The sequence below is a fragment of the Schistocerca nitens genome, chromosome 7, assembly GCF_023898315.1.
Source record: "Schistocerca nitens isolate TAMUIC-IGC-003100 chromosome 7, iqSchNite1.1, whole genome shotgun sequence".
NCBI lineage: Eukaryota > Metazoa > Arthropoda > Insecta > Orthoptera > Acrididae > Schistocerca > Schistocerca nitens.
In genome coordinates, this window is record NC_064620.1 from 611,931,326 (window position 1) to 611,954,583 (window position 23,258).

Below are 23,258 nucleotides of genomic sequence, written 5' to 3' on the forward strand. Positions count from 1 at the left end.
CTACGGAATCCAAACTGATCTTCCCCGAGGTCGGCTTCTATCAGTTTTTCCATTCGTCTGTAAAGAATTCGTGTTAGTATTTTGCAGCTGTGACTTATTAAACTGATAGTTCGGTAATTTTCACATCTGTCAACACCTGCTTTCTTTGGGATTTGCATTATTATATTCTTCTTGAAGTCTGAGGGTATTTCACCTGTTTCATACATCTTGCTCACCAGATGGTAGAGTTTTGTCAGGACTGGCTCTCCCAATGCCGTCAGTAGTTCCAATGGAATGTTGTCTACTCTGGGGGCCTTGTTTCGACTCAGGTCTTTCAGTGTTCTGTCAAACTCTTCACGCAGTATCGTATCTCCCATTTCATCTTCATCTACATCCTCTTCCATTTCCATAATATTGTCCTCAAGCACATCGCCCTTGTATAGACCCTCTATATACTCCTACCACCTTTCCGCCTTCCCTTCTTTGCTTAGAACTGGGTTTCCATCTGAGCTCTTGATATTCATACAAGTCGTTCTCTCATCTGCAAAGGTCTCTTTAATTTTCGTGTAGGCAGTATCTATCTTACCCCTAGTGAGATAAGCCTCTTCATCCTTACATTTGTCCTCTAGCCATCCCTGCTTAGCCATTTTGCACTTCCTGTCGATCTCATTTATGAGACGTTTGTATTCCTTTTTGCCTGCTTCATTTACTGCGTTTTTATATTTTCTCCTTTCATCAATTAAATTCAATATTTCTTCTGTTACCCAAGGATTTCTACTAGCCCTCGTCTTTTTACCTACTTGATCCTCTACTGCCTTCACTACTTCATCCCTCAAAGCTACCCATTCTTCTTCTACTGTATTTCTTTCCCCCATTCCAGTCAATTGTTCCCTTATGCTCTCCCTGAAACTCTGTACAACCTCTGGTTCTTTCAGTTTATCCAGGTCCCATCTCCTTAAATTCCCACCTTTTCGCAGTTTCTTCAGTTTTAATCTATAGGTCATAACCAACAGATTGTGGTCAGAGTTCACATCTGCCCCTGGAAATGTCTTACAATTTAAATCCTGGTTCCTAAATCTCTGTCTTACCATTATATAATCTATCTGATACCTTTTAGTATCTCCAGGGTTCTTCCATGTATACAACCTTCTTTCATGATTCTTAAACCAAGTGTTAGCTATGATTAAGTTGTGCTCTGTGAAAAATTCTACAAGGCGGCTTCCTCTTTCATTTCTTAGCCCCAATCCATATTCACCGACTATGTTTCCTTCTCTCCCTTTTCCTACACTCGAATTCCAGTCACTCATGACTATTAAATTTTCGTTTCCCTTCACTATCTGAATAATTTCTTTTATTTCATCATACATTTCTTCAATTTCTTCGTCATCTGCAGAGCTAGTTGGCATATAAACTTGTACTACTGTAGTAGGTGTGGGCTTCGTATCTATCTTGGCCACAATAATGCGTTCACTATGCTGTTTGTAGTAGCTTACCCGCATTCCTATTTTCCTATTCATTATTAAACCTACTCCTGCATTACCCCTATTTGATTTTGTGTTTATAACCCTGTAGTCACCTGACCAGAAGTCTTGTTCCTCCTGCCACCGAACTTCACTAATTCCCACTATATCTAACTTCAACCTATCCATTTCCCTTTTTAAATTTTCTAACCTACCTGCCAGATTAAGGGATCTGACATTCCACGCTCCAATCCGTAGAACGCCAGTTTTCTTTCTCCTGATAACGACATCCTCTTGAGTAGTCCCCGCCCGGAGATCCGAATGGGGGACTATTTTACCTCCGGAATATTTTACCCAAGAGGACGCCATCATCATTTAATCATACAGTAAAGCTGCATGCCCTGGGAAAAAATTACGGCTGTAATTTCCCCTTGCTTTCAGCCGTTCGCAGTACCAGCACAGCAAGGCCGTTTTGGTTATTGTTACAAGGCCAGATCAGTCAATCATCCAGACTGTTGCCCTTGCAACTACTGAAAAGGCTGCTGCCCCTCTTCAGGAACCACACGTTTGTCTGGCCTCTCAACAGATACCCCTCCGTTGTGGTTGCACCTACGGTACGGCTATCTGTATATCTGAGGCACGCAAGCCCCCCCACCAACGGCAAGGTCCATGGTTCATGGGGGGGGGGGCACTATGCATATAGTTGTGTAATTAGGACCGATCTTTGTGATCAATTATGTAATTAAGATCGATATTTGCGTCAGTTTCCAGACCAAAATAAATAAAGTACAGTAACCTAACCTTCCTCTCCCGCACGTGGACAGTTTCCATGTGTTAGGGGGCGCACTTGAGCTTTCCATCCAGGAGCACCATGATCCGAGTCCCAGGAAGGGTACCGCCATTTTTAATTTCCCGTCAATTCCAAGTGCCTCTGGTGGTTTAATTGTGTTTGGAGGTACACTTGGCCCCCCCCCCCCCCGCCCCCCACCTTTCCCCCAGGAGGATCAGGGTTCGAGTCGCTGATACATTGTGTTTTTTACGTGCACTGAGTCTTTGTGCACTGCATAATTTTCGGGTGTTTAAGCATTGTGAGTGTGTTTGCATAGTGTTACACAGGCATTATTTCAGTCATCTACGAGTAGTTTGCATGTCTGTATGCTGTGTGCTGCATTATTTCTGTAATTTACAGGTTGTTTGCATCTCTGCACATGATTTTACTGCATTATTTACGAGTATTTTGGAGATCTGTAGACTGTTTACTGCGACCTCAAGCATGTCAGGTTGAGTGTTTTCTATCAGCGTAATAAATAAACTACGTGAAATCTGTGCCTAAATAAATTGTTCCAACAATAAATAAAGAACACTCCTTCCTCTCTCCATCAGCCCAAAACAGGCTGAGTCCTTTTCCCATCATTTTCCCCCTGCAGACCGTCATCTTGGATTACGTCACGGGAGGGAGGACGGCGCCCTCTGGTGGCAGTGCTTTGTTGGTCAGTTGGACTCCGGACCTCAGGGTGAACACATCAGATGGAGGCACTGTCTCAAATTGTTTAAATAAAGACTTTAAATAAAGACATATGTCCATCCTATCCAGCACAGGCTGAGTCCTTTTCCCGCCAAGTCCCAGGTAGGGTTGGGAGTTAGGATGTCAGCACAGCTGTGGGACAAAGAAATTCCCACCAAAATCCTAAATTCCCTCCAAAATTTGAAATTCCCACTAGTGGGGAGGTGGATAGGGAGGGCTGGGGGTGTGGGAGGGGGAAGGGGGAGGAGGGGGGCTGGGGCACACTTGCAGCTGGGAAGACCCGTGACATCATCTGGGTGTGGGCTGGGCATGGTCAGGGGCAGGGCTGGGGGTGATTAATTGATCAATTTATTTAAGTTGCATATCAATTTGATATCAAAATTGCGCTGATACCCCCATCTGCCTACTACTGTTGGGTACTTTGTTTGAAATAAAAACTCAATTTTTCTTTGAATCTTTCAGCAACAGTATCACCTTGAAACGTCCCCTTAGAAAAATTAATGAATTACTGTGCTGATAAACCTCTTACATTATTTGATTTTCAAACAGCTGAGCAGAACTGAACGTACTCAGACATTTCGCTCTTTACCTATTCTGATCAACACTAAACTGACACACAATATTTTTAGCGCAACGCAATCTGACTTTCTATAAATCCCTACAAAAGAATGGTCCTGACTAACAATAACCTCTACCTTTCATGAATCACTTACCTCACAAAAATCTTCGTTTCTTAAACTACTGCAATACAGCGAGCGCCACTACTGCCGGCTAAATAAAAGATTCAAACTATTGAAGGCACTAACTACTGATAGCCATAGTTAGCAAATGAAAGATTTTGATAGAGAACAAACAATGTATTTACCTTAATAGTGTTCAAAAGTCAAATATATATAGCAGTTCATGACATCCAGTCTTACAAATTTATGTCTCTGTCCAGATCATCCGCTCTCAAAACTCCGCCATCTCACTCCCCACATCCACCACTGCTGGCGGCTCACCTCCAACTGCGCAACGCTACGCGCTGTTAACATCCAGCTGCCCAACACTACAATAGCAAACAACAATGCAAACCAGCCACACACTGCACACAGCACAGCCAGTGATTTTCATACAGAGGGCTATGTGGCGTTGCCAATAACAAAAACCTAAACAGCCTACTTACAACCTGAATTGGGAGGTCGGTAAAAGGATCCATTTATTATTTTATTCCAGTTGCCAACAATGGCCACTACCCATACTTACTCACAGGAACTATCTACTTCAATTTTGCGAGAAGATAAACTATTCAAACAAATTTCGGGCTTGCAGCCGGTCGTCGTTCAATACTTCGCACGATATTTCAACTGGGCACCTGCCAGTCATCTTCAGGTGAGCCGTCGCAGACAGGCGAAAACGTCGTCCGTTCCGCAATATATAGCGTACTGTAACTATTCTGCGCATGCGTCGAAAACTTGATAGTTGAACCACACTGCCCGCCGGCAGCGCACTCGCTGGTGGAATAGCGGAACTCAGTCGCCCTCTGCGTTGCTGTTTGCCACGGCGCTCGACGCAATCTGTCGTCTTCGATTTGAGCAAATCGTGGAGATGATGGGATTCCATGCACTGTCCAGCTGGTAGCCGCTGTCACGGTTTAACAGATAAACTACTTCTAACAGCAACAAACACGCCACCGTCAACCCTGTTTATCCTATCCTTCTGGAACATCGTTAGGCTCTTTGGAAAAAATTCTGCTGAGCTTATCTCCAGTTTTCAGTGCCTATAAGGATCTGAGCATGTGTTTTCTATTAGCGCTTGGGGCTCTGGTACTTTCCCAATACAGCTACGACAATTTACAATTGTTATACCGATGGTTCCTATATCTACGTTCTGCCTCTCTTTGGCCTGCACACTTTGTGACTGAAGCCCTTCTTGTATTTTCCCAAGACCCTCTAACCTTAAAAAAACGCCCAGTCTACGCTACACAGCCCCTGCTACCCATGTAGCCGCCTCCTGCATATAGTGGACTCCTGACCTATTCAGCAGAACCCAATATCCAACCACCCTTTGGCGCAAGTCGAGAATCTGCTGCCTACACGGTTGCAGAACCATCTGACCCTCTGATTCAGATCCTCCACTTGGTTCTGTACCAGATGTCCGCAATCGGTCCTGTCGACTATGCTGCAAATGGTCAGCTCTGCTTTCATCTTGGATGCAAGACTGGCAGCCTTTACCACTTCTGTTAGCTGTTCAAAACCAGAGAGAATCTCTTCTGATCCAAAGTGAGACACATCATTGGTACCAATATGAGCCGACACCTGTAGTTGGCTGCACTCTGTGCTCTTCATGGCATCGAGGAGGACACGTTCCACGTCTGCAATGACTCCACCCGTTATGCACACGGAGTACACATTGGTTTTCTTTCCATTCTTGGCAGCCATGTCCCTAAGGAGCCCCATAATCCGCCTAAGATTGGAGCTCCCAACTATCAATAATCCCACCCTCTGTGATTGTCCAGATATTGCAGGCTGAGAGGTTTTTCTCTGAAACGGGACAGATGACGGCATCTGGCAACAGTGGCAGACACAGACAACACCTGGAACCTGTTTGTCAGACAAACCGGTGAAGCCTTACGTGCGGCCGTCTGGGAAGTCTTCCACCGCCTGCTACGCCCTGGGGCGACCTCCCATTCGACCACAGGTGAGGGGTCAACCTCAGTGCGAGCAGTAATTGGGCTGGCCACTGGTGAGGACTGATCGGAGGATTCGAATGTGCTGGACGTCCGTTGGATCCCTACGGCTGGCCCACAACAGTGGTGCCCATCCACTGTAGCCTCAAGTTGTGTAACCTAAGCTATCACAGCCTGGAGCTGAGAGCGAAGTGTCACCAACTCGGCTCACATCCGCACACAACAGTCGCAGTCCCTGTCCATACTAAAGACCATGCAGATAAATGAACTATCGGCACGTACTGCGCAACTCTGCAGTAGACCCTGCCGAAAACGCAGGTGCTGTGTCTAATAAATTAGATTAATACGCAGAGATTCACAAACCTAACTACTGAAGCACTCAGGCGAAGTTAAATAATTCGCCCCTGATTAGGAACTTGTAATATGTCAAAAAATCGGTTTACTTTCCGACGCAAACGAATACGGAAGAACTGTGGCTATTGGATATTAAATTAACACGCAGAAACTCAAGAAACCAGACTATTAAAGCACACAGATGATGATATAAAATTCGCTCTAGGTTAGGCACTCGTAAAAGTCACAGAATCGGTTTCAGTCATTTTCTGATATTGAACACTTATCCCATTCATGGGTCAGAAAGTTTGCAAAGTACTACATTAAACGCTTACTAACTGAGGGAACTGCCTTAAGAGGAAACTAAAACGGCCATTAAGTGCGTTTGTTTTATATAAAACATCCATGAATCCTAAAGAGGATTGGACTCATCTCTGCGAGAGACTTCAAGAGAATTTTTTAGCTTCTCGTGAGGGAATGTTCAGTTACTGGAGTACCTTAAGGCACAGCAAATATAACTGAACGTTGATTAGCATATTATCTTCTTACTTCTAAAACTAAGGAAAGAAAAACAGAAGAAAAACACTTATATTTCAAGTGAGCTAAACATAAAACGCAGGAGATCTTTCTAGCTTCTCATGAGGGAAGGTTCAATTACTGACGTATTTTAAAGCAAAGTAAATGTAACTGTACTATTTGCATATTGTCCTCCTACTTCTAAAACTGAAGAAAGAAAAACAGAAGACAAACACACATATTTCAAGCGACTTAAGCGCAAAACAAGAAGTTACATTCAGTATACCGTAACATAGTTAACAACATGCAACCTTTATTGTGTGAAGATTTTTATCAATATCATACTAAAGTAAAATCACCCTACAGTTTTCTCATTTCTCCTGCCCTGTGTTCGTAATGAATGATGAGTCTGAGTTCTCCTTCCAGTTTTAATCTTTCAACAATGTTCTCTTTCATTGAGTTATCGAAGTACAGTATTTCTTGTTACAATTAAGTCTGAGGTTCACCTTATAAGTTTTTGCATGTGACTATCAGATGGCGCGAATGAGGTCTGCATTAGTATTATTTTAAAATTTATCATTTGTTATGTTGTTAGGTCAATGATAGCTTGTAAATAGACCAAGAAGTTTGTTTATAGCGAGCATTTAAAGATACAGGTTGTAAAATAAAGGGACTTTTCGCTGGATGATTATTTACGATTTTCATACAAGCCAATTCAGCAACAATGCCCGAATCACTTTATTCAACAGTTTCGTTATTCATAAATAAATTTTAAAAAAATTATTAAGCAATTACCTTCAGAAAAGACTGTTTACAATTGCTTCGCAGAGTTTCATTGTTGTCGTCCTTCCCTCAGCGACGAATTTCGTAGAGGTCGACAAAACTTTTTCTTTTTCCAAAAAACATCGCTTTTCCTTCAGAAAATGATTGACGAGGATCAGCGGCTTAGCATGAGACAGAAGTATTCCAAGGTATATGGAAGAGTGCAGTATATTCGATTATGCACAAATATTTAGCTGTCGAAAAAGGTATATTCACCAAGTTTAAAAACTGGCTCGGGTTAAATGGTGTAAAGAAGTCCTAAGAAAATCGGCAGAGGAAATGTAAAATTCGGATACAACATCCTAACAGGAGAGGAAGCTTGGATGTATCGTATTTGTATGAGCCGGCAACTAGGCCTCAGTTAATTGTTTGGGTACTTCAACAGAGGAACCTAAGCTAATAAAAGCGGTCTGTTCACATTTGTGTAAAAACGAAAATCAACCGAAAAGTTACATCATTTTCATCAAAACGGAGTCAGCTGTCACACAGGACGTAGTATGTGAAGGTAAAAGATATGGAGTTAGTGTATGATTGTCAGTGTTCACCTGATTTATCTTCTAAGGACTTCTTTTTGTTTCCTTATGTAAAAAAAGAAAGCTTGGACTGAAAGTTTCGCCACCGCAAAAACCTGTGGAATCCTTCAAAAACGATGTATCTGAGTACCAAAATGAGAGTGGAAAATAATATTTCCAGAATTAAAGCAAACAAATACAAAAGTGTATAAATTTTATAGAGAAATATTTTGAGAAACAATAAAACGATTTGTATCTAAAAATGTTTTTCTTTGTTTCTCGAAAAAATTAAAAATCTGCCACCATATGTTATTACTGTTACAGTTCTTGGCAGTTTCATTTTACACCCTGCTTCTAAATTTTTCTCTCCTGTTGGTCATGTTTATCTAATTATCATGTTCAATTATTCTCTTATATGTCTTCTGTACAGCCGACAAAAGTTTCGTACTCACACAAACGTTTCTGAGCTAAGTAAGAGTTTAGGATGGAATGTAACAACATTATGAAAAGGAAAGTTGCTACTCACCACATAGCAGAGGTGCTGAGTCAGAGCCGGCCGCGGTGGTCTCGCGGTTCTAGGCGCGCAGTCCGGAGCCGTGCGACTGCTACGGTCGCAGGTTCGAATCCTGCCTCGGGCATGGATGTCTGTGATGTCCTTAGGTTAGTTAGGTTTAAGTAGTTCTAAGTTCTAGGGGACTGATAACCACAGCAGTTGAGTCCCATAGTGCTCAGAGCCATTTGCTGAGTCAGAGATAGGCAAAACGAAAAAAATTGCGACAGTCTTTTTGTTGTGCCTATCTGCGACTCAGCATCTCCGCTATATGGCGAGTAGCAACTTTCCTTTACATAACTTTGCTAACTAAGAGTTTAAATCTTTGTATGATATCAGTTTCGTACGTCAGCTAAGGTTTTAGATGTTTGTGTGGGCACAGTTGTTACTTACTCCTTATGCGTTTAGCTTCTGCACCACCACTACTAAGCTCGAGTTGATTCTGCTTTCTTTTTCGACACTGTATGGTTTAGAAAGTGTGGTAAGTTCTTCATCGAATTTAAGTGACAATCACGATGCTGCACTAAGTACGGTCATATTGGAGGTCGCTTCCTCTGAACCTTCAACTCGTATAGCTTCAACATGAAGTCCAAACCAGAGGAAATACACTTTTTCAGATACTCCAAACACTGCCACGTTTGAAACCACACTCTGAATCACCATTATAGATTAGTCTATGTTTAAAGTACCAGTAATACTTTTCATTTTAATAATCAAACAAAAATAATTAAACAACAGAAATTTCGGAACGTACTTTTGTCTTGAAGTAATCGAGGACAGAACAATTGAAATAATTATTTATTCGCACAATCGCACTCTGTCTTCATAAAATTTGTGATCCTAGGTAGAAAACGCTTTATTCCAACAATACAGAAGTTTGTAACGTCTTTGTTAAACTTCTTTATTACTTCCTGTCGCATCAGATCATCAATTGCAACAGTCTTTCTTCAAGCTCAGAAAAAAGCGAATGTCACATTGTGAGATATGGAGTGTATAACAAACGGAGGAGAATTTTTCACCCGTAGAACTGACTATTTGCTGACTGTTATGCACAATGTGTGAGTGGGTGTATAGTGCAGAGTATAATTTCTCTACCAGATGTCTCATATTCATTTATTATGACCAGCTCAAGGCAACTTCTGCAATAGCTGTAGTCTAATTCACGAACGGTGCGGTTCACGCATGTCGAGGCACGGACGACGATTGCATTGCGACAATTGCGATAAGGGCATGCGCGTGCATTCCGCTTGAAGAAAGCGTAGGCCTATATGCTGAAAATTGTCTCTCTCCCTTGCTTATGCGGAATGTATCACTTATCACCACCATCAGCGATGACAACTCGCGACAAATGGAATAAAAATTCACTGAACAATTCGCTACGATCACGTTTAATGCTCACATTAGGTACGGCATTCAAAGGAGAGCGCTCAGAACACTACTGAACGCTCATTGGCTGTCGGAGAATGCGTGACATAGGTGCGTACAACAAGCCTAAACTCGACCGCCATCGTCCGTGTCTCGAACGATAGTGGCAGACAAGAGGACCTTCAGCGTGATGTGACACAGTTTTTCTCCCGTTTTTTCAGGTGTCTGATGAGCAAACCGAATTTCATCAAAGTCACGGTGCAGCCCACTTCACTCTCGGTATTATCTGGAAAGTAGAGGTGTAGTCCTAGCTCGCTTTCCAAGACGAGCAGGGGTTAAGTGCAGTCCGGTGAGATGCGTCACACTACAGAATAAACTGAAAAGAGACAACTTTGAAAAATACTATTCCTCGTATGTTTATTGGTGCTATATCTCTATTGTTGCAGATAACACTTGTACGAATTACACAGCACTGAGAGATCCAGTCGATTGTCGGGAGGATGAAATACCAGAATAAGGAATGCAGCGCCGTGAATGTTACAGAGGTACTACGTGCGACGTGGCCTCTCCACGTCTTTTGCATGCTGCTGGGACTCGAACCATTCGCCATCGACACAAAGAAGCAGAGGTTGTACCGCCGTTGTCGGCACAAGTTGGTCCCTTTTTTCTGGCTGTGTGCGGAGCTGTCGACTTTTCTGAAAATGACATACAATAATTGCATCAGCTTCCTGCAACACTTCAAGGTCTCCAGTTTTATTGAGGCACTAATGAGTACTGCTTTCTATTTCACCAGTGTTACGACGATCTGTTCTGATATGTCTGGAAATCTGCGACAGTATGCCAAGTTGGTGCATATACTGCGATACTGTGACGATCAGCTAGGCGTGACAGACGATCACAAGGCAGCTGTAAAGGCACGGTGCCTCATCTGGGTGGAAACGGTGCTGGTGCTACTGGTCGGTTTCGCGAACACAAACCTGTACTCGCTGTCAGACTGGCACGCGATGCTGAGGTTTGTACCGTTCACCCTCCAAGTGATGAGGATAATGGCGTGCGCCCTGAGATTCGTCAACCTCGTCACTCTCGTATGGCTGAAGCTTCGGGACGTGAACAAGTGCCTGCAGAGAATGCAGCTGCAGGTGTGGGACAGCTACGAGGGCGCCGACAGCCCCCGTGTCGCGCCGGTCTCCTGCAGGCAGTGGACGCGCCAAGACACCGCCAGAGCCGTTGTGCGACTGCGGGGCGTGGTGTGTGCTCTGCGAGAGGCTTCGCGTGTGGCGGTGGCCACGCACCAGCTGTTCATCGCCGAGGCCCTGCTGCTCGTGCTCACCGGCGTATCCCTGCTGGTCTTCAGGATCACACAGGTACGTACTCCCTAGTGAGTAGCAGTTTTGAACCTTGCTGCACCGTCAATTCACACTGCACCCTGTGCCCAGCCTAGATTCGACAAAGAGAATTGTTTGAGTTACAGTGAGACTTATTTGAAGCGTCTCATTGCAGCTCCCATTGCATCACAGACATTTCACTTAAGTTAGATGTGTTATCTTCCTAAAAAAAAGCAGGTAAGAGTTCCCTCGAAGGCTTCCTAAGAGACAGTCTCCACTCCTTCTCAACTAACTATATAAGTGGAGCCAAGATATGGTTTAAATTCGAACAAACTGTATCTATAGCAACTGAGAGATTTATACCACATCAATTAATAAGAGACGAAACTGACGCCCACGGTACACAAATCGGGTTAGAGCACTGATGTGGAAGCAACGAAGTATATTTAAGGGAACGCAAAGTCCTCGAGACTGGGAAAGCTTTACAGAAGCTCTAAATTTAGCGCAGATTTCAGTGCCAGTTGCTTTTAATAATTTCGTGCGACTGCTACGGTCGCAGGTTCGAATGCTGCCTCGGACATGGATGTGTGTGATGTCCTTAGGTTAGTTAGGTTTAAGTAGTTCTAAGTTCTAGGGGTCTGGTGACCACAGCAGTTAAGTCCCATAGTGCTTAGAGCCATTTGAACCATTTTTTAAAATAATTTCTTGCTTTTAATAGTTTCCACAACGAAACTCTGTCTCGAAATCTGTTAGAAAATCCAGAGAGATAATGGTCGCATGTAAAACACGCCAGCAGCAATACCTTGTGATCGAAATGTTACCAGTGTCAGACCCACTAAAGCGGAGTTACTAAATACGGTTTTCTGAAATGCATTTACCAAAGTAGACGAAGTAAATTTTCCAGAATTCGAATCAAGAATTACAGCAAACACGAGTACTATATCCAAGTGAATGTACTAGATGTAACGAAGAGACTCGAATGACTCAATAAAGGCAAGTCTTCTAGTCTATACTGAATACCAATTAGGTTTCTTTCAGAGTATGCTGATGTAATAGCTCCCTATTTAGAAATCATATACAACTCCTCTCGCAGTGAAAGATCAGGACCAGAAGACCGAAAAGTTGCACAGATAACTTAATACTCGAGAAAGGAAATACAAATAATTCGCTGAATTACAGACCAATATTACTGACGTTGATTTGTAGCAGGGGTTTGGTACATGTAATGTACTCTAACGTTGTGATTCACCTTGAACGAAACTAACTATTGACACATAGTCAACACGGACTCCTAAGTGCTGTTCTTGTGCCACGCAACTAGCTTCTTATTCACATGCAGGAACGAGTGCTATCGACAGTCGATCTCAAGTTGATTCCATATTTCTCGATTGCAGACAGCCTGTGATACCGTTTCTCACGAGTGACGTCCAATCACATTGCGTACTGATTGAGTATATCGTCTCAGTTGTGCGACTGGATTCGTGATTTCCTGTTAGAAAGGTCACAGTTTACAGTTTCGTTTTGCAAGGGAGTGTTATACATCGTCTTATGTTCCTAATCATATAAACACTTTACATCAGAAGATATAAGTATGTTGTGAAAAGTGGCAACTGAGTCCGCATGAATACGAAAAGGAATGCATTAAATTTCGGTTACACAATAAACCATGCAAATCTAGGGGGCGCTAATTGAACTAAATACCTAGGGATTACAATTACGAACAACTTAAACTGCAAAAGTTACGTAGCTAATGTTGGTAAGGTGAACCAAAGGCTGCGTTTTATTGGCAGAACACTTACAAGGGAAACTCCCCATCGCACACCCCTCAGGTTAAGCATTAAGAGGGCCCGGTGGGCGGCCCGTAGAAAACTGAGCACAGATCAAACATGGAAGCGGGAAGAAGGTGTGCTGGAGTGTGAAAAACAGTGAACGGTCCGTGGAGAAAAAGTGCAATGTAGAACAAATTGCAACGCAATGGCGTTGTGGTTAAGCCGTTACAATGTTGCACTACCAGGCGGGCGATCTGTGCGCCCTCGTGGCAACTTTTTTTTTTTTTTTCACTGTTCGCATTACTCAAATTTGTGTCTGTGGCGTAGTGTAACGTTCATCTGCAACAGCAAGGTATAAGGCAGTGGCCTATAATGGCAGTTTATTCTGCACAATTAGTCGATTAGCATCCGAAAGGAAATGGCTTTCGAATGAAAACCGCAAACGCTTGATGTCAAGGTGACAAGTCAACCAAATCCTCCACCAGAAAACAAGTTTGGTGTGTCATACACGGCTTTAGTAACAGTACGAGTGTAATTTGATAGGGATCTCTTATCGAAGCACCTAATTTGTGCGACTGATGAGTGAGTGAGTGTGTTGGGTTGTGTTGGGGGAGGAGACCAAACTGCGAGGTCATCGGTCCCATCGGATTAGGGAAGGAAGTCGGCCGTGCCCTTTTCAAAGGAACCATCTCGGCACTTGCCTGAAGAGATTTAGGGAAATCACGGTAAACCTAAATCAGGATGGCCGGACGCGGTATTGAACCGCCGTCCTTCCGAATGCGAGTCCAGTGTGCTAACCACTGCGCCACCTCGCTCGGTGAATGAGTGGGATATGCCTCCTTTCCCGATACAGGTGTTCGTATGAATGTGAATCACTCGCAAGTAAATGGTGAAAACATAATACACACATTAAAAATGTTTCGCATCGCCTCGGTTCCGAGAGTTCCGGAACATGTACAGAAAATTGGGATAGAGATTAACATAAACATCATTTCTTCCCTTTTTATTGCTCATGAAAACCAGACATTGCGTGTTGTACCACCATACAGCGAGACCTTCAGAGGCGGTGGTCCAGACTGTTGTATACACCGGCACCTCTAATACCCAGTAGCACGTCCTCTTGCATTGATGCATGCCTGTATTCGTTTTGGCATACTATGCACAAGTTCATCAAGGAACTGTTGGTCCCAATTGTCCCACTCCTCAACGGCGATTCGACGTAGATCCCTCAGACTGGTTGGTGAGTCACGTCATCCATGAACAGCCCTTTTCCATCTATCCCTGGTATGGTCCATCATATTTCGGGCTTGCAGCCGGATCACGTTGACATCTTGGCACGATATTTCGGCTAACAAACATGCAGCCATCTTCAGATGAGTACGAGATTCACCTGAAGATGGCTACATGTTTGTTAGCCGAAATATCGTGCCAAGATGTCAACGTGATCCGGCTGCAAGCCCGAAATATGATGGACCAGTCAATACGCCGGGAAAACTTCAAGATACATATCCCTGGTATGTTCGATAGGGGTCATGTCTGGAGAACATGCTGGCCACTCTAGCCGAGTGATGTCGTTATCCTGAAGGAAGTCATTCACAAGATGTGCACGATGGGTGAGGGCACGAATTTTCGTCCATGAAGATGAATGCCTCGCCAATATGCCGCCGATTTGGTTGCGCTATCGGTTGGAGGATGGCATTCACGTATCGTATAGCCGTTACGGCGCCTTCCATGACCACCATCGGCGTACGTTGGCCCTATATAATGCCACCGCAAAACATCAGGGAACCTCCACCTTGCTGCACTCGCTGGACAGTGTGACTAAGGCGTTCAGCCTGACTAGGTTGACTCCAAACATATCTCCGACGATTGTCTGCTAGAAGGCATATGCGACACTCATCGGTGAAGAGAACGTGATGCAAATGCTGAGCGGTCCATGTGGCATGTTGTTGGGCCCATCTGTACCGGGTTGCATGGTGTCGTGGTTGCAAAGATTGACCTCGCCAAGGACGTCGGGAGTGAATTTGCTGATCATGCAGACTATTGCACACAGTTTGACTCGTTACACGACGTCCTGTGGCTGCACGAAAAGCATTATTCAACATGGTGGCATTGCTGTCAGGGCTCCTCCGAGCCTAATCCGTAGGTAGCGATCATCCATTGCAGTAGTAACTCTTGGACGACCTGAGCGAGGCATGTCATCGATAGTTCCTGTCTCTCTGTATCTCCTCCATGTCCGAACAACATCGCTTTGGTTCACTTCGAGACGCCTGGACACTTCCCTTGTTGAGAGCCCTTCCTGGCACAAAGTAACAATGCGGACGCGATCGAACCGCGGTATTGACCGTCTAGGCATGGCTGAACTACAGACAACACGAGCTGTGTACCTCCTTCGTGGTGGAATGACTGGAACTGATCGGTTGTCGGACCCCCTCCGTCTAATAGGCGCTGCTCATGCATGGTTGTTTACATCTTTGGGCGGTTGTAGTGACATCTCTGATCAGTCAAATGGACTGTGTTTGTGACACAATATCCATAGTCAACGTCTATCTTCAGGAGTTGTGGGAACCGGGGTGATGCAAAACTTTTTTTGGTGTGTGTAGTTTGTCACATAAGCTGCAACAAATGAATGCAACAGTTTCACTATCACACAGTTTTTCTGTGCTCTGTCAAAACATATATTGAAGTTGCTTTCCTCTTTGGAAGTCTTGACTCGCATTCTTTTGTTGTGACGTAGTTCATACCCGTTTATTTGTTGGTTTCATTTCCGTGAGATGTCTATGTGGTATCTGCCTTCTGTCACTATTCATCACATTTACTTGCGACGGTAACGTATCCTTACCACATGACTCATATTCTATAACCTATGTATAGTAACGCAACTACCAAGACTATATAAAGAGAACAAACATTTCAGTGACCGGGACAGCTCATATTGTTGTGAAAAAAAAAGGCACGAAAAATTTTGGACATGAATCGCCCACTTCGCAGTCGAACACCATGACGACTTACCCATGACACCGTTGCAGATTAGACTTGCTCTTTATTGCACTTCTTTTCTCGGACCGTTTACTGTTTCTACTTTGCTTTTTTGTCACAGTTCAGTACACCTTCTTTCGATTTCCATGCTTGATCTGTGTTCAGTTTTTGACGGGCTATCCACTGGGCTATCTTACCACTAAATCTGAGGGAGGTGTGATGGGGAGTTTCCCCTGGTACAAGACGCAACACGTGCACTACAGAGACTGCCTACACTGCGCTTGTCCGCCGCATGCTGGAGTATTGCTGCGCGGTGTGGGATCATTACCAGACAGGATTAACGGAGACAATCGAAACAGTTCAAAGAAGTGCAGCTCGTTTCGTGTTATCGTGGAATACGGGTGAGAGTGTCACAGATATAGTACGTTGGTACGGGCGTTCGGGCTGCAATCATTAAAACAAAGGTATACTTCGTCGCGGCGAGATCTTTTCACTAAATTTTGATCTTCAGCTTTCTCCCTCGAATGTGAAAATATTTTGGTGACACCCACTTACAAAGGAAGAAATAATTATCGTAATAAAATAAGAGAAGTCGGAGCTCACACAAAAAGGTTCAAGTGTTGGATTTTCCCGCGCGCTGTTCGAGAGACGAGCAGTAGAGAAACAGTATGGAAGCGGTTCGATGAACGCTCTGACAGGCACTCAAGTGTGAACTGCAGAGTAGTCATGTAGATGTAGATGTTCTGGTCTATTGTTAGTGATGTCGCTGTGTAGTGGATAAATGTGGGAGGTAGTGACTCAGTCATCACTGAAGTAGGCATGAGAAAATAACTGACTGGTGTCATCGTAGAGACTGTAAGAGATCGAAGATGTTACTCGTATATTGAAATTTTCGCAAACAACTACGTACATATAGCGAACATTCGCCTGCTTTCTTCGGGATACAAAACAACGAGAAGTTACTGTGATGTGTATTTATTTATTGCCAAACAGTTTTGGTAATCGACCATCTTCATATCTTGGATACCATTACATCAGGTTAAAGAAGAATTCCTTGTCACCAAGTACTGGATGAACACAAAAGAATTTTACATTTCCAGAAATTCGCATAAACGAAATGTTACAACTTATTCACCTCAAACCTGATCCCATTAATAGAGTATATCTGGAAGATTCTTGTTTTTTCTGTTTTCTTATTGGTCGTAGGGATTAGATATGTGGTCCTTGAGTCAAATGGCAAACGTGAAAATGATATTCATACTCCTCTCAAACCTTGTGCAACATGGTGGTGGTGGACTCTACCACAGCTGTGGTTTGCTGCCGTAGTTCTGGTGACGGTTGTGGCACATGTGGGGCAAACACTTTGTCTCTCACATAACCTCTTACAAAATCACAAGGGGTTAAGTGTGGCGATCGTGTTGGCCGTCTGCACCATGCCATCACCATATACACCTGCATGGGCGAGCCATCGTCCAGGCAGATGTGTGTTGAGCTTTTACCGTACAGCCAAGTGAAAGTAAGGAGGTACGCCATCTTGTTGCAAAATGAAGTTGGGAACTCTTGCACCTGACGCAAGAGGCACAATGAAAGCATGTTGAGGTAGGAAACGCCTGTGGTCGATTTCTCTATGAGTAACAAGCGGCTGTGAATCTTCTCCCTCTACACCGTGTAGGACACAGCGAACGTTGGTGAATATCATTCATGTTCGGTGGAGAAATGAGGTTTCTCTGTTTCTCAGAAACGAACATCGTGCCGATTAACTTTACCATTAGCGTGAAACGTTTGTCACTAACAGTTAACCTCTTTCACTTGTGCTATAGTTTGTTCGTCCCTGCCAACACCTCGGAACAGAAGTCAGATGGTGCAACATAATTTCCCGTCCCAGTCACGATCTGTACAGTTTCATCTGAAAAAAAATTTACGCAGGATTTTGGAAATAGTTGTCTGGTATCTGAAGCTCACGACTTGGTCAATGTGTCGATTTCTGTGGGCTTTGCTGGAATACTGCTCAAAAGCGGTCACCATTTTGCTCCGGCACTTGAGGTCGACCAGGACTTTTGCCTCTGGAAATGCAGCCGTTCTCTTCAAAGTGTTTGTACCACGTGGCTCCAGATGGAAGTGTGCGCGAAATGCTCGTCGAATAGCAGTTCCAACTCCCTCTTTGTTAACGTTTCGTTGTAAGATTTTTTGAAAGAGCAAAGGTCATTTGTGCTCATCCTGTACATAATAATTGTGTGTACACCTCTATATAGTGACAGATACACAACGGATAATAATTAAGAAATGTTCGTTCAACCTGCTGTAATGGTGTCCGTGACTTGAAGCTGGTCGCTTGACTGAAACTGGTTGTCGATAAATAAACACAAATACGACGGCTCTTGATGGTTTCGTGATGGTGCTCTTTAAATACATTGAAGCTGTGCAGCACTGTTTACTAATATATGTTACTATTTAGTCTTGAAAGCTGTAATTTCGTCTTCTTAAGCTAGGTATACTCGTGAGAGTTCTTCGCCGTCTTAGAGCTTTTGCGATTAATATGTGCCGAGTAGACGGCGGCGAGAGTGAGCTCGCACGCAGTATCCGTGAATGGGGCGAGATCGCAACCGCTCTGTGCGAGTTAGTAGAAAAAAATGGCTCAGAGCACTATGGGACTCAACTGCTGTGGTCATAAGTCCCCTAGAACTTAGAACTACTTAAACCTAACTAACCTAAGGACATCACACACATCCATGCCCGAGGCAGGATTCGAACCTGCGACCGTAGCGGTCGTGCGGTTCCAGACTGTAGCGCCTTTAACCGCTCGGCCACTGCGGCCGGCGCGAGTTAGTAGACGGCAACTTCCATCTCTCGAACTGATCGCCTTAGGAAAACTATACCGGCGTTGTCGGGGGAGCTTTTCTACGCTACCACATATCCGTAGTATATTTTGCCGAACTTGTGCACACGTTAAATGAAAGTAGTCACCAAACTGCGTGCTTTGAGCCACAATTTGTGTCCGTGAGATGACCCTAAGCCAAGTCGGCCGTTTCACGTTCAACACGAGCAGCGACAGCAGTTAGCCTGTTTCGAAAGTTCTAGTCTTAAACAGTGTAACGCAGCGAAGAACTTATAAAAACATCATAACTATATTATATCGAATTAATAAATGTAAAAAACGGAGACGACTCGATCCAATGTTAAATAAGAACGAAAGATTAGCGCTTTATCTATTATGCCACACAGACTCTGCAGCTTACTGCTCTACCTGTATAAACGTATACCGGCATTGTCGGGGCAGTTGAGACTACTGTAGCGATGGGTACACATGGTGAAGTCAAAAATGTAGCCAAAGGGAAGGGGGGGGGCAGGGGGGTTCCAAGGGGGTTCCAGAACCCCGCCCCACCTATCACCTAAATGAAATTACACACGAACTAGTTGCCGTCTACTAAAATTGAAAGATATTTTGATTTCCAGTCATGCGACGAAAAAGGGATACGCACTATCGATAGTCAGCAAGGCCGACGATAGACTTAAACTATCTACATATCCATAGCATTTTCGGCCAAACAAGCCCAATTGTTGGTCTTCCTTGAGCTCAGTTGTTGTTTTGTTGATCAGTTCAGTTCTTACTTGCAGTTGAATTAAATACATGCGCAACCGTTTGTTGTTTTTGGGCTATGTGTTGTTGTGATGGTTCCTTGTTATGGATAAGTTTGCAATGAGAAAGAAGAGGAAACCGAATTTGATTACTCACCTAGTGTTATCATAGGTTAAAAATATACACGCACTAATATAATAGCCTAATTACCTATCTATAGCAATTAAATGTTAGCACTGGAATCGTTATTTCGAGCCTGATAGTTCTATAGGGTTTGTAATCTTTCAGTATTTCAGAAGGCAGCGGGGCGATAAATATCATACAAATAACATTAAATTAAAATCAGTGCATAAAAATACACTTGGATTTCTCTCTGTCACCCAAAAAGCGCGTTGATCAACAGAAATATCACCCAAATGGAGACAGTTGCGTTTCTTTACAAAATTTGCTCAATATTCCACCTTTAGCAGCCCAAATGGCAAAATATTACCCAGTCTGGTCCCCTGGGCGGTGCTGAATATTACAGTGGGGAGGGGGAAGCGGTATGTGATGGCACCACATTCGTTCGTTTCTAAAAGACTTTTTCAGCAGGCTGCTTGAATTCGTTCGAGACGACTGCATCCTGCATCCCTCCCTCCCCGTTTCGTCCAAAATCAATTTACGCTCTTTTAATACTATAATAACTGAAGCCAGTAATTCCGTGCACAATTAAATCCTAAAATAAGCATGCACTGATGCACTGTCAGATGACTAAACATGCACAATTAAAGGAAAAACATTCAGTGTTAGAATTCAGCATCTTGTTGTGATGCACTTCATTTTATTTTAAAACAATGTGAAAGAACTAGTTTTTACAAATTCTCCACCAGCTTGGAATAGTTCTGCGCGATAAGCCGCTGAGCTATCAATCCCTGGATTCGGGAGACGAGGTGGTTGAATCCATCCGTCGGCAACCTTGAAAATAGTTTTCTGTGGTCTCCCATTTTCAGTTTAAGCAAATACCGGCGTTAGTCCCTTACTATAGGCCACAGCCAAATCCTTCCACAAATCTTTTTTCCCTTAAAGATGCAGCCCCCCCCCCCCCTCCCTGATTAAATGTACAGAGCTGCACTCAAGACGAGCCGAGCATCTTTTCGGGGAGTCCCAGTACTAAAAGCCATGTGATAAATAAACAAGAATACAAATTCTCTTCATTTACGCCCACGCATTGGTTTGCTGGAACATTCTTTGGTGCAGAAAATGATCTTTCTTACATTGCAAGAAGTGACAGATGCGTACTTAAACGAGAAAATTTGGGAAAGTGCAACGTTGAATAATTCCAGATTCTTTGTATTTACGCCACCAAAAACTGTTCTAACTTCCCTGTCGAACAGAAATACCTTTATTTCGTAAGTCCTGTCGGTAACAGTCACGATGTCGCAAAATATTAGCGCTCGTCCATTCCTGACCACTTCCTCAGCTCAAATCCAGACCGAGAGAGGAAGAGTTTAAAATGACCTTGGAAGCTGAAAGGAGATTGGAGCATGACATGACTTAGTGGTTTGCCAAAATACAGCATTCCTAAGTGACGAGATTATATCTCTGCTTGATGAAAATCCTAGATCATTATCGAATGAAATGGTTTATTGTTTCTTATGGAAATTTTCAGATCCCATGAAAAACGTGAGTCCTTTTAATGTTCTGTATAACAAATCGCCCCCCCCCCCCCATTTTTGACAAAATCGTTGCTGCATCCGTGGTGAAGTGAATATCAGCGACACGTGGACAAAAACATTATGAAGAAAGCTGCCACGAAATGGACACAGGACGACGTTGCGGATTTAATTGGTTTGTGCGACAAAAGTCCAGCATTATGGAATGTACAGTTACTGGTCCACAGGAACCGAGATAAGGAGGCAAGTTTGTTTGCTGCATAGGCTACAGTTTTTGACACCTCCACTGAAGAAATATACCAGATCAACCTCAAAAAATTTCATGAACCCACCAAAATCGTTTTATGAATATAGATTAATTCCATAGAGAAGGAAGTTCCATTATTTATTGCACAAGAACCAAACATTGTACAGATATTGTACATATATCGTTTTGAAGAAAAACACTGAAATTTTTTTTCATGTATACCGCCATAGTGTAGCTTGGCAATTTGCCGATAGTCAACGCTAGTCGCAAACATGACGAGTTTAGTTGCCGAGCGAGCTTTCTGTGTACGACGAAGCCACTTTTCACACTAATGGAAAAGTGAACAGGCATAATTGTCGAACCTGGGGTACAAAGTATCCACACGAATGCATTGAATTTAAGGGTGATTCCCCAAAGGTAAATGTTTTTTGTGCCTTGATACGTTGAAACTGTACGGGCCATTCTCCTTCACCGAGAACACTGTCACTGGATATTCCTACTTGGACATGTTGGAGCAATGACTGATGCCTCAAATGCAATCGGACTTTCCGTTCGTGTTTCAGCAGGATGGGGCTCCACCCCATTTTCATCGTGAAGTTCGTGGGTACCTGAACACGGAGCTGCCGCATCGATGGTTCGGTCGTGATACAGAAGGGGAAAGCTGTTTCATGAAATGGCATCCCCGCTCATCAGATCTCACTCCATGTGACTTTTTTCTGTGGGGGGGGGGGGGGGGGCACATTAAAGATCTGGTGTATGTACCGCCTCTATCACGTGATGTAGCAGAGAATACAGGAAGCGACTGCCACGGTCGACGATGTCATGCTGGGACGGGTATGGCAAGAATTCGATTGCTGCATTGACGTCTGCCAGGTCACTCATGGTTCGCATATCGAATGTTTGTAAAAAAACTTTCAGAGTTTCTTTTCAAAATGCAATGTGTGTGACATCTGTTCAATGTTTAGTTGTTGTGCAATAAATAATTGAAAGTGTTCCCGGACTTTATGTACACACTGTATGTTGATTACATTAATATATCATGTGTTGAAGAACTGACCTTTAGAAATTTACGAATGGTTCCTCAAGTCTATGCAAATAAAAGTGTTCAGATAAATGTATGGGTGTGTCCAGGAATGCTTCATGTATCAGCCTTATTTAGCTTTTGAAAAAGTATGTGTATCAATATGAAATCTGGTGTAACATTATTTCATCGCAATTGTTACCTTACAGAGTAAACATGCATGATGCTAGAAATCTTAATGTAACAAGCAGATTGTCATTAACACTAAGGGATTTCCACATAACAGAATATTGCTTGGCAATTTTGGGTCCAATTATAAGGAGTGTTTATTCAGTCTCCATTGTGCCATTCTCGTAAAATTTCTATATTGTTGTAGATCTTCCACCATAAGCTCAGCAATGAGATTCTTGCATACTCCAAAATCATACCACCACTTAAATCCACTCTCTTATCGAAGATGAATACATTCGCATACGTTTTTTCTTTGCCACTAAACGTATTAAAAAGTGCAGCTGTAGCTCGATGCTCCTCCGTCGCAGTGCCAGTGTCTCAGCTCTCACAGACTCTCCCAACCGACTACACTTCCGACATCTGCTTTCACACGACTCTCAGAAGGAATCCGTAAGTAACCGTCAGACAGTAGCTATCGGAACACTTGGTTAAACAACTCTGCGAGTACTATCTAAGAGTACTACCGAGAGCAAAAAACTATCACGTGTGTCCAAATCCTTAGAAATGGCTACGGCCACACACATAAAAATCGAGTCCTGAAGTATTGAAGCGGGAACGAGAAGAATCGCCGCTTGCACGACAGTGGCACGGAGGGCCGTTCTTGTTGCTGCACCCGTGCTCTGTGCTCTGTGCTCGGGGTGTAGGACGATGTGATGGTAAACGACAAGAAACATGTCTGCACAATGATACAGTTATTTGTGGCAGCCGGCCGAAGTGGCCGTGCGGT